Source organism: Humulus lupulus, chromosome X (genome assembly GCF_963169125.1).
Source record: "Humulus lupulus chromosome X, drHumLupu1.1, whole genome shotgun sequence".
In the NCBI taxonomy this organism is placed as follows: domain Eukaryota; kingdom Viridiplantae; phylum Streptophyta; class Magnoliopsida; order Rosales; family Cannabaceae; genus Humulus; species Humulus lupulus.
The window spans coordinates 31,906,720-31,916,240 of record NC_084802.1 but is presented as its reverse complement, the minus strand read 5'-3'; the positions used below and the strand labels follow the sequence as shown (position 1 = coordinate 31,916,240).

General features: G+C 32.8%; 1 non-coding gene across 1 annotated transcript; it reads left to right on the top strand.

Annotated features, from left to right (window-relative positions):
• The first annotated feature begins 644 nt into the window (after positions 1-644).
• LOC133807771 (small nucleolar RNA R71) lies at positions 645-750 on the top strand. Its single transcript, XR_009879665.1, has one exon. It is a non-coding gene; the product is annotated as a small nucleolar RNA R71 (small nucleolar RNA).
• Positions 751-9,521: the final 8,771 nt, after the last annotated feature.

Here is a 9,521-nt window from a genome sequence, read left to right as displayed (position 1 = left end):
TTTAACTAGTCAAGTTAAGTTTTAGGTGAGTTCATCGGAGGATGTGGTAGTGGATGAGATGGGCGTGGGTTCGGATCATAATAAGGCCTAGAGTGTAGTCCATAAGTTGGTTGATGAGGTGGGGTTAAGGTAAATAATGTGGTTGTAAACCTGGGTTATTTTTCCAAGACAAGTTGGGGTGATTCTTCCACGCAGGAGTATATGTATTCAAGTAAGTGTTGTGTGCAGGTCTTGGAAAGTTAACAATATCATGTGCCTGTTCCAAAGGCAAATTGTTCATGTCTGTTGAGCAACTAGCAGTGCTCGGGCATTTCTCATAAGAATGCGGACCCCCACAAATCTCACAACTCGTTACATTCTGTACTTGCATTTCTTGGGTCAGCTATTCTGCTACAATTTCTTGGTTAGAGATACCACTTGAGTGGTCAATAAAGCAATAGGATCGACCTCTAAGACTCCTGCCACCATCTTATTCTCACGCTCAATGGGCCAATTGTAGTTATTCATGGCCATCTCTTCCAGTAATTCATAAGCTTCATTAGCATTTTTTTCTCATAAACGCTCCTCCCGATGTTGCATCAATAATTTTCCTTGTATTTCCCCCTAAACCATTGTAAAATGTGTGCACCAGTAGCCACTTCTCTATTCCATGATGTGGGTACTTCCTTTGCAACTCTTTAAAAAGCTCCCACACATCATATAAAGACTCCCCATCCAACTGAAGAAAGTTATTAATCTCTCCTCTATATTGAGTTAACTTCACAGGAGGAAAATATTTACCAAGGAATTTCTTAGCCAAATCTTCCCAAGTGACTATAGAGTTGGCTTGTAATTAATTCAACAAACTCTTAGCTCGGTATCTTAACGAAAACAGGAATAATCTTAATCTGTCAACATCGTTACTCACCCCATTTATTTTGAATGTTGCACACAACTCTTAAAAATTGGTGATGTGGAGATTCGGATCCTCTTTTGGTAATCCCCCAAATTGTACACAATTTTGTACCATCTAAATGATCGAGGGTTTTATCTCAAAATTATTCACCTCTACAGTAGGAGGACGAATACTTGAATGTATCCCCATAATAGTAGGGAGTACATAATTTCTCAATGGCGGGTCAACCTCAACTGTTGTGTTCCTCGCATTACCCATATTTGCATTGCTGTTGCCACCATTATTCGCATTCTCAGCCATGGCAAAATCCAACATTTTCTTTATCTTTCGGTTTTGTCTGCACATTCTCTCAATTTCAAGATCTACCGGCATGAGTTCATTTTGTCTACTTCCCTGCATATAATGATAATTCCTGAAACACAATACAGTCAGCATCCGAATGAGTACTTAAAGTAAAAAACCAAAGTAGAACAAAAAACAATTAATTTTGATATTGGATATTAGTCCCCGGCAATGACCCCAAGAACTTGATTGGCAAAATATGATGTGCAAGTATACACAATCGATTCAACTAATAAAATAGTAAGCAAAGTATCGTTCCCAAAAGGACTATCAACCAATACCAATAATTGCTTTTAAATTTCTATTTGTCTGTCGAAAATAGAGTGATTTTTAAACTAAGACTTAAAATAAAAATAAACTTTGCAATAATAAAGATTGATTCAATAATTAAAAACCTAGGGTATTAGCTTCATCAACTTTTCATTCTATTAATTTTACTAATCAATTATAAATCTCTTCTTCCTATTTTAATAGGAAGTTAACAAAAATTGATTCATATTCTTTTTCAAGATATAAGATCTCAACCTATATGCAGGTTTTCTACATCTCTGTGATAAACTTAAACACATAGCAGGCATTAAGAATGGTAACCTAATTGCTACACAAGTCATATAGATACTCTCGTCCAATATGTAACCTATGTATATATAACGATAGCATATTCAATTCGCATCTTTCGAATTTGAATCAAAATCATAAATCAAGCAAATATTGATGAAGTATTTACTAGCATTAGGCAAACATTATATAGATTAGAATAAAGAAGAAGAATCAATAGAACATCATAATAAAATTAAATAGAAATCAAAGTGACTAAATGAACCCCTAGATAGAGGATTTAGTTCATATTAGACATGACTAAAACAACAAAATAATTATTCAGAAACATAAAATCCAAAAGCTTGAAGAAGAAATAAAAATATGAAATTGTAGAAAATAATGTCTTAGAATCAGAATTGCTCTCTAAATTCGTAATAAAACATTTGACCTAATTCTCATTAAAATCTAAAGTCTGAATTTATATATAAAAAAAATGAATTCTTTTTTGTTGGCAAAGCGTGCCGCCACTTGGCCTTTCTTAGGTCGCGGCCAGTGTCTTTTTTAAGGCATTGCAGAATCTGGTTAGGTCTTCAGGTGTTGCGGCCCTCTTCACCAAGGTCATGGCCCGCGTCTTGATGCGCCTCTTAGATTTGCCTTTGTTTCTTCTAGCGCTGCGACTCTCTTGACCAAGTCGCGACTCTAATTCCTTTCAGCAGGTTATGCAGCCTCTGACTTTGCTAGAGTTGCCGCCCTTAAGCCCATGTCACGTCTCTAATTCTATTTTTTTGTCAAATTTTGACCTTTTGAAATCCTTCCTTCATCAAAAACTTCTTGTAACTCATCCTTAACGCCAATTTGAGTCGAACAACCACCAAAAGCTCCATTTTTCCACCATTTCCTCTTCTTGTCACGTTAGCTCATGATTCATAGTACCTACCTACAACAAAGACAAAGATAAACACAAGCGTAATCTTGCACAAAACAAACAAAAAGACTCAAGATTACCACAAAAGTACATCCTAAAATGACACTAAAATGGAGTTATCAGGTTCACCACTCGCTTCCAAATGAAAAAATTTCTCAACTTTGTCTTTTTCTCGAGTTTCCGAACCTATTTCAATTTCAATTCGTCCCAAATCCTTCCAGGCCTAAAGCAACACAAATAAAAGCATAGAACTTCACAAAACAATCCTAAAATTACTAAAACACAACATAAACTAACACATTAAAACACACCTAAAACTCACCTATAAGACATAAAATCAAGTTGCCTCTTACCCTCCTCCACCTTCTCCTTCTCTACTCGAACCACTAGACCATCATCGTCATCCAAATGAAGGACATCATTCAACCGTCTCACAAGCTCCACATCCATCAATTTGTCGAGATAACACTATCGACACTACTACAACACCAGAAACCAATCTACTCATGTAACTTTAACCACACACTTTGATCATAACTAAACACCTCACCGGAGGTGAGGAGACTTGAAATCCCACAAAAAACTCTCACTAGAGAGAATATCGGGGAGACTTAACTGGTTACATTGCATAAATTGTATGAGTATTTGAGAAAATGATCTGACAGTACATTTCAAGCCTAACATTTTATGCTTCAACAACAATAATTAAATAAAAGCAATAAACATATATAGATTCGCATTATTAATGCTAATTTTTTGTTTTTTGTTTTTTGTTTTTTACTTGAAATTATGTTTCCGATAAAAAAATATATATAATATAAACATAAAATTTAATAAAGAAATCATTATCTTCTAAAATAGTTTATAATTATTATCTGAAGAAGAAAAAATATGAAAAATAACAATAATAAATAAAAAATATATTTTCGCCAAGAAATATGGAAAATTGTAAAAATAATATGAATATTTTTCTAAGAAAATATTAATATTAGAAAGAAAAACATTATATTTGATAATTAATATTATTTTGGTATAATTATACGGTTTAGTTATAGGATTTCAGTGTAATTACTTACTGAAACAAAAAAAACATATAATTTAGCAATCCTCACTAATTACATCTAATTACTAGGGATTTTTCTAAAACACACTTAAAAACAACAATAATAATATGCAAAGAGTCTCGTATTGGAAAAAAACAAACTTTTGTTTTCAACCTTTCCTTATAAAATCAGGAACGGTAGTTCATTTTTATTTAATCAAAAGTATATATACTATTAACCTTTGTAAAATCCTAAATTACCTAACTTTTTTAATAAATATATTTTATTATTTAATTGGTGTTTTCAAAATTATATATCGGGTAAGTAAGTGGATTATGTCTTTTTTTGGTAAGAATAAATTCTTTATTAAGTGCATTTTATATATGGTCAAATTTCTTTATTTATTTATGGCAACTTTGTCTACAATAAGTATGTGTATTATAGAATTATTATCTGCATATTTTCCTTGATTTTATTTGGTTTAAAAAGAGGAAAATGAATGATGTTTTGTGCCCAAGGAAGGAAATATCGAAATGAACCTGGTTGGGATTTAAGTCCATATTCGTCGATTTTCCTGATGCTACAGAATGATTCTCTGTCTCATCTGAAAAATCTTACAGTTAATGTAATTGGAAGCTATTTTTAGTACCTTCTTGATTTGGTCTGATTGGGACCATAAACAAGATTGGCTGGCTTAGGGTTTCCTAAACTCTATAAATACAGAACTAAGCAGCAGCTAATCTCAGCTCTTCACTGCTCTGACGTTTTATATTTTGAAGAGTTCTTTTGTATGTAAAGAGTAGTCTTTGTTCAACTATCTTTTTGTTTGTTGTTTTTCTTTGTGTTGTTTATTCTTAAACAAATCATAAAGCTTATGAACGTGTAGAGTCCAAGAACTTTACATAGATAGTTAGATAGTAGTAGCAATAGTAATAATTGTAGTATTTTTATGACTGTGGATTTTGATTCAGACCAGGATTTAATTGGACACTTGTAGTAACACTTGTAGATTTTCTAAGTTTAACCTATAGTTTAAGAATATCAATTTTAACCTAAGGTTTGATTAATATGACTGATATTGATGGTGATATTTATTATATTATAAGGTTAGATAGACCCAATAAGAGAGTAACACTTGTCATATGTATGTTTAATGATAATTAAGTATTTTTGAGGAATAAGTTTATTAAGATTAATATTTGAATATCCTAGGGTCTGTCAGCAGCTTTGAAATCATTAGAGGACTTAGTCAAGGCTGTTTACTCAATTCAAATTAGGTTGAAAATGTGCAATTTCGTGTTTAATATTTCAGCGTATGCCGATATATCGCAGCTATAGGGGGGCGATATATCGCCATACGGGAATACGAAAAACACGTAACTTCGCATGATCACCTCGACGAACCTCGGGCATATTAGCCCAGGCAATATATCGACTCCTTTGAATGTTTTTTAAACCGAGCTCATTTTAATCTTTAACCTCTTGATAAGTCCATCATCTTTCTGACCGAGTCTTCAGCCTCTGCTGAACGATAATTCAAATATTTTTCAATTAAAAAGCCATTATTTTATTCAAGTTAAATGAAGATCTTTTCATCCTTGAACTCTATAAATAGGACCTAGTACCCAGCCATTTATTCATTCATCAAGCTAAGTTCAGAGTCTGCAAGCTGGTAGGTTATTTTGAGTGCTTAAACACTTGGGTTGGGAATATAAGCTTTAACTTTATAAGCTTAATAAACACTCGGGAAGTAAGGTTCATAGTATTTTTCGGTTCGAGGTGTAGTTCGGTTATAGAAGCATTCGAGGTATTCATTATTTCATTTCTGTGTTATTCTTATAGTTTTCTACTCAAAATCCTAACTCTATTCTTTATTCTTGGTTAGGAAATCTAAGATCTTGAACGTAAGATTTTTGGTAAGTATACTCTTGATGGTATAGTTCGTCCATTCTTTTCATCCTATTTTCTTTAGTATACTCACCCTTCTATGATGATTTTTAGGAGTGTTCCAAAGTCCCAATTCTGTTCACATATCCCGGTATATTTGATAAGGAAAATAGGATAGGTTTTTATATGTTATGTTATATGTTATCTTATGATTTATGTGTTATGTTATATGTTATATTATGTATGTGTGTAGACTTGGGCATATGACTTGTATAACTAACAAGTCCCAATAAATTTATGGGCATATGACTTGCTTAGCTAGCAAGCCCCACAAATCTAATGGGCATATGACTTGTTTAGTTTACGAGCCCCAAGTAGTAATGGCCATTATAGTAGTATATGACATATGTATGTTTATGGTATATGTTTTAGTATATGTTATGATATGAATTTTATGTGTATGATTATGTGTTAGATTTTCCTTGCTGGGCATTAGGCTCATTCCTTTATGTTTGTATGTGCAGGAAAATAGCTATAGTGGTGGTAAGGTTCTTGGCAGCTTGGGGGTTGTGTATTGAGGCAGAATGGAATCGGTGGATTGAGCATTCGATTCGAGGATGAAGTCGTTTCTTAGTCTTTTAAAAAAAAAATTATGCTTTATATGTATTTTCCGCACTTTATTGTGTAACCCATTTACTTAAAGTTATGTTATGTTTTTATTTTAAAAACAATGGGATCCCATATCCTACTTTAAATTTTATGTAGTTTAACATTTGTCTTACAAGTTTTAATAAAGTTATGATTATTTTATTTGTAAGTTTTATTAAAGATTAGTGTCTATGTATAGTAGTCATTAATGGTCCAAAGTCTAGAGTAGTTGGGTCATTACAGAACGTGACATACAATCTTCGAGAGAAGATTTCCATAAGTCTCACTTCGGGAGGAAGCGAGTACTCATCAAGTTCGGAATGGATTTCGTGTTCTTGGTGTTTATCAAAATCAGATTATTAAAGTGGAGTACTTCAAAGTTGCGACAAGGATTTAGAGGGAGTCTAAACTTGTATAAGTCAATTGTTTATTGTACTCTTGAGACTTTACTAATTGATTTTATCTCTGGATGTGGCCCCGTGGACTAGGTTTTCTGAACCACGTAAAAAACTTATTGTGTCACGTTACTTTTAGTTTATTTACTTTCTGTTCGTATATTTTGATTCATCAGTAATCTTTCTTGATACATCAAAATATTTGTCTGTTCAAATAATTGTTTAACTATACCACATTGATTAAATTGTTTGTTAAATTCAGTTGGTAATCTTAAAAAACTGAATTTCAATTGGTATCAGAGCGGTTTACTAAAATCTTAGTGAAATCTTGTGTTTTTCTTTCCGTTTGTTTGTGTTTCTATTTGCAACATGTCATTTTTTGCAGAAGGGAGTTCTATATCCACCATTGCTTAATGATTCAAACTATCCTTACTGGAAGGTTAGAATGAAAGCCTTCATCAAATCTCAAGATGAGAAGGTGTGCGGATCTATCTTGACAGGTTGGTCAACACCAACTGAGGTTGACACTAAAACTGGGGAAACAACGGTAAAATCTGAGTTAAATTGGTCAACTGCTAATGATTTATTGTCCAGTTACAATAACAAGGCTTTACATGCTTTGTTCAATGGTGTTGGTGAAGGGTATATTAAACTTATATCCTCTTGTGATTCGGCCAAAGAAGTTTGGCAAATCCTTCAAACTCAATTTGAAGGAACTATTGATGTCAAGCATTCTAGGTCCATTATGTTACAAAAAAAAATTGATGATCTTAGAATGTCTGAAACTGAAACTCTTACTGATTTTTATGAGAGATTGTTTGATGTTGCTAATGAATTTTTTGCCCTAGGTCAAAAATTAGATGAATCTGTTTTAGTTCGAAAAATTGTTCGTGTTTTACCTGATAGGTTTAGCACCAAGCTGACGGCCATGGAGGAGGCCAAAGATCTGAACTCCATGAAAGTGGGAGAACTAATGGGTTCTCTATGAACCTTTGAATTGAATCAACAAATTAGACAGATAGAAAAGTCGAACAAGGTAAAAGAAAAAGAAAAATCTATTGTTTTGAAAATTTTTGAAAATGTAAGTTCAGATGATGAAGATGGTAATGAGTTGGCCATATTGACTAGAAATTTTCAAAAATATATGAAAAAATTGGGCAATAAAAAGAATTTTTCTAAATTCTCAAAAAGGAACACATCTTCTAAACATTTTGTTCCTAACAATAAAAAGGGAGTTCAATGCAGGGAATGTGATGGTTTTGGTCATATTCAGTCAGAATATGCAAATACCTTGAAAAGAAATAAAAAATGTATGAATGCTACTTTGAGTGATAATGACTCTGAAAGTAGTGATGAAGATGGGGAAAATGTTGCTTTAACATCTGTGTTCTCTATTCTTCCTTGTTTTTTGCAAGAAAATAAAAAACTTGTTTGTCTAAACAATATTGTTTTGGTAAATAAAGTTACCGATGATACGACAGGTAGTGATGATGTTGTTGACATTGATTCTGATGAATCAAAAGTCAATGAAGATTCGCTGGAAGAATCTTATAAAAAAATGTATGATGAATGGATTAAATTATGTGTTGTAAATCGGTCAAATGCAAAAAAAAAATCAATTCTCTTTCTTGCAGAAATGATGAACTTGTATCAAATGCTAAAGTTTTTGAAACTGAGATTTTTTATAAAATGTTGAAATTAACCGCCTGAAAAAGAGCTTGATCTTATTAAGAAAAATGTTAAGATGCTTAATCCAGGATCTACAATTTTTAAGGAGCTCCACAATGCAGGTCAACGAAACAATGCTGGATTGGGATCTAAAGGGTCTCAATCAAAGGGAAAAACTATGTTTGTTCAAGCCCGTTCATTACCTGTCTTTTCTTTTGATCTAACATTGCAGATTTTTGATCCATCAACATCTCAAAATGTCTCATCAACAACGAGACATATAGGTAAGAATCTTATGTTCTATGAAAGGACTAAGAAATTCATTCCCACTTGCCATTTTTGTGGGGTCAAGGGTCACATTCAACCAAAGTGTTTTACAATGATGAATTTTTTCAATTCAAATTATTTTCATCATGCAAAATTGAAAAAGGTGCAAAAGAAACATTTTGTGCCTAAATAAAAATGGGTCAAAAAGGATGAGAATAATTGTCTTGCTGCATTTACTTGTCATAGAATTTATACATCTAATTCTTGGTACTTTGATAGTGGATGTTCTAGACATATGATAGGTGACAAAAACATTCTTATCAATTTCAAGACTATAAATTACGTTTGTTGACCCTCAAATTAGCCAATGATGCGGAGTCAAATATACGACAGGAAAATAGCACGATGCTTGAAAATACAATCTAATGGAAAGTAAAGAACACCAAGAATTATAGTGGTTCGACCCCAAAGATTTGTAATGACCTACGTCCACTTGATACTATTATTAATGTTGAGCTTCAAAGGTGTGATCAAAGAACTAGGGTTCTTGAGTTTCACGAACCTTCGAAGGAGAAACAATATAGACGATGGATAATAGCAATACAATTCTCTTTTTCTCAGATCAAAAAAGAGGATTCGGAAAAAGAAAAAAAAAGATCCCCCCTTGAGCTATTTCTTGTATATTCATAGGCTCAAGGAGGGTTACATGAGTCAATTAATCATATCTTTCCTTAATAAACGGATATTCAGGTTATAATGAAGATATATTCTCGGCTATCATTATAACTATACAAATTTATACATAAATAAACGGAGTATATAAAACTTGAACCCCGCATATGGAAGTATCTCTGGTTGATAGGCGAGCAGCATCTCTGCCACGTGTCGACCACGTGTTGAAAATTCTTGCC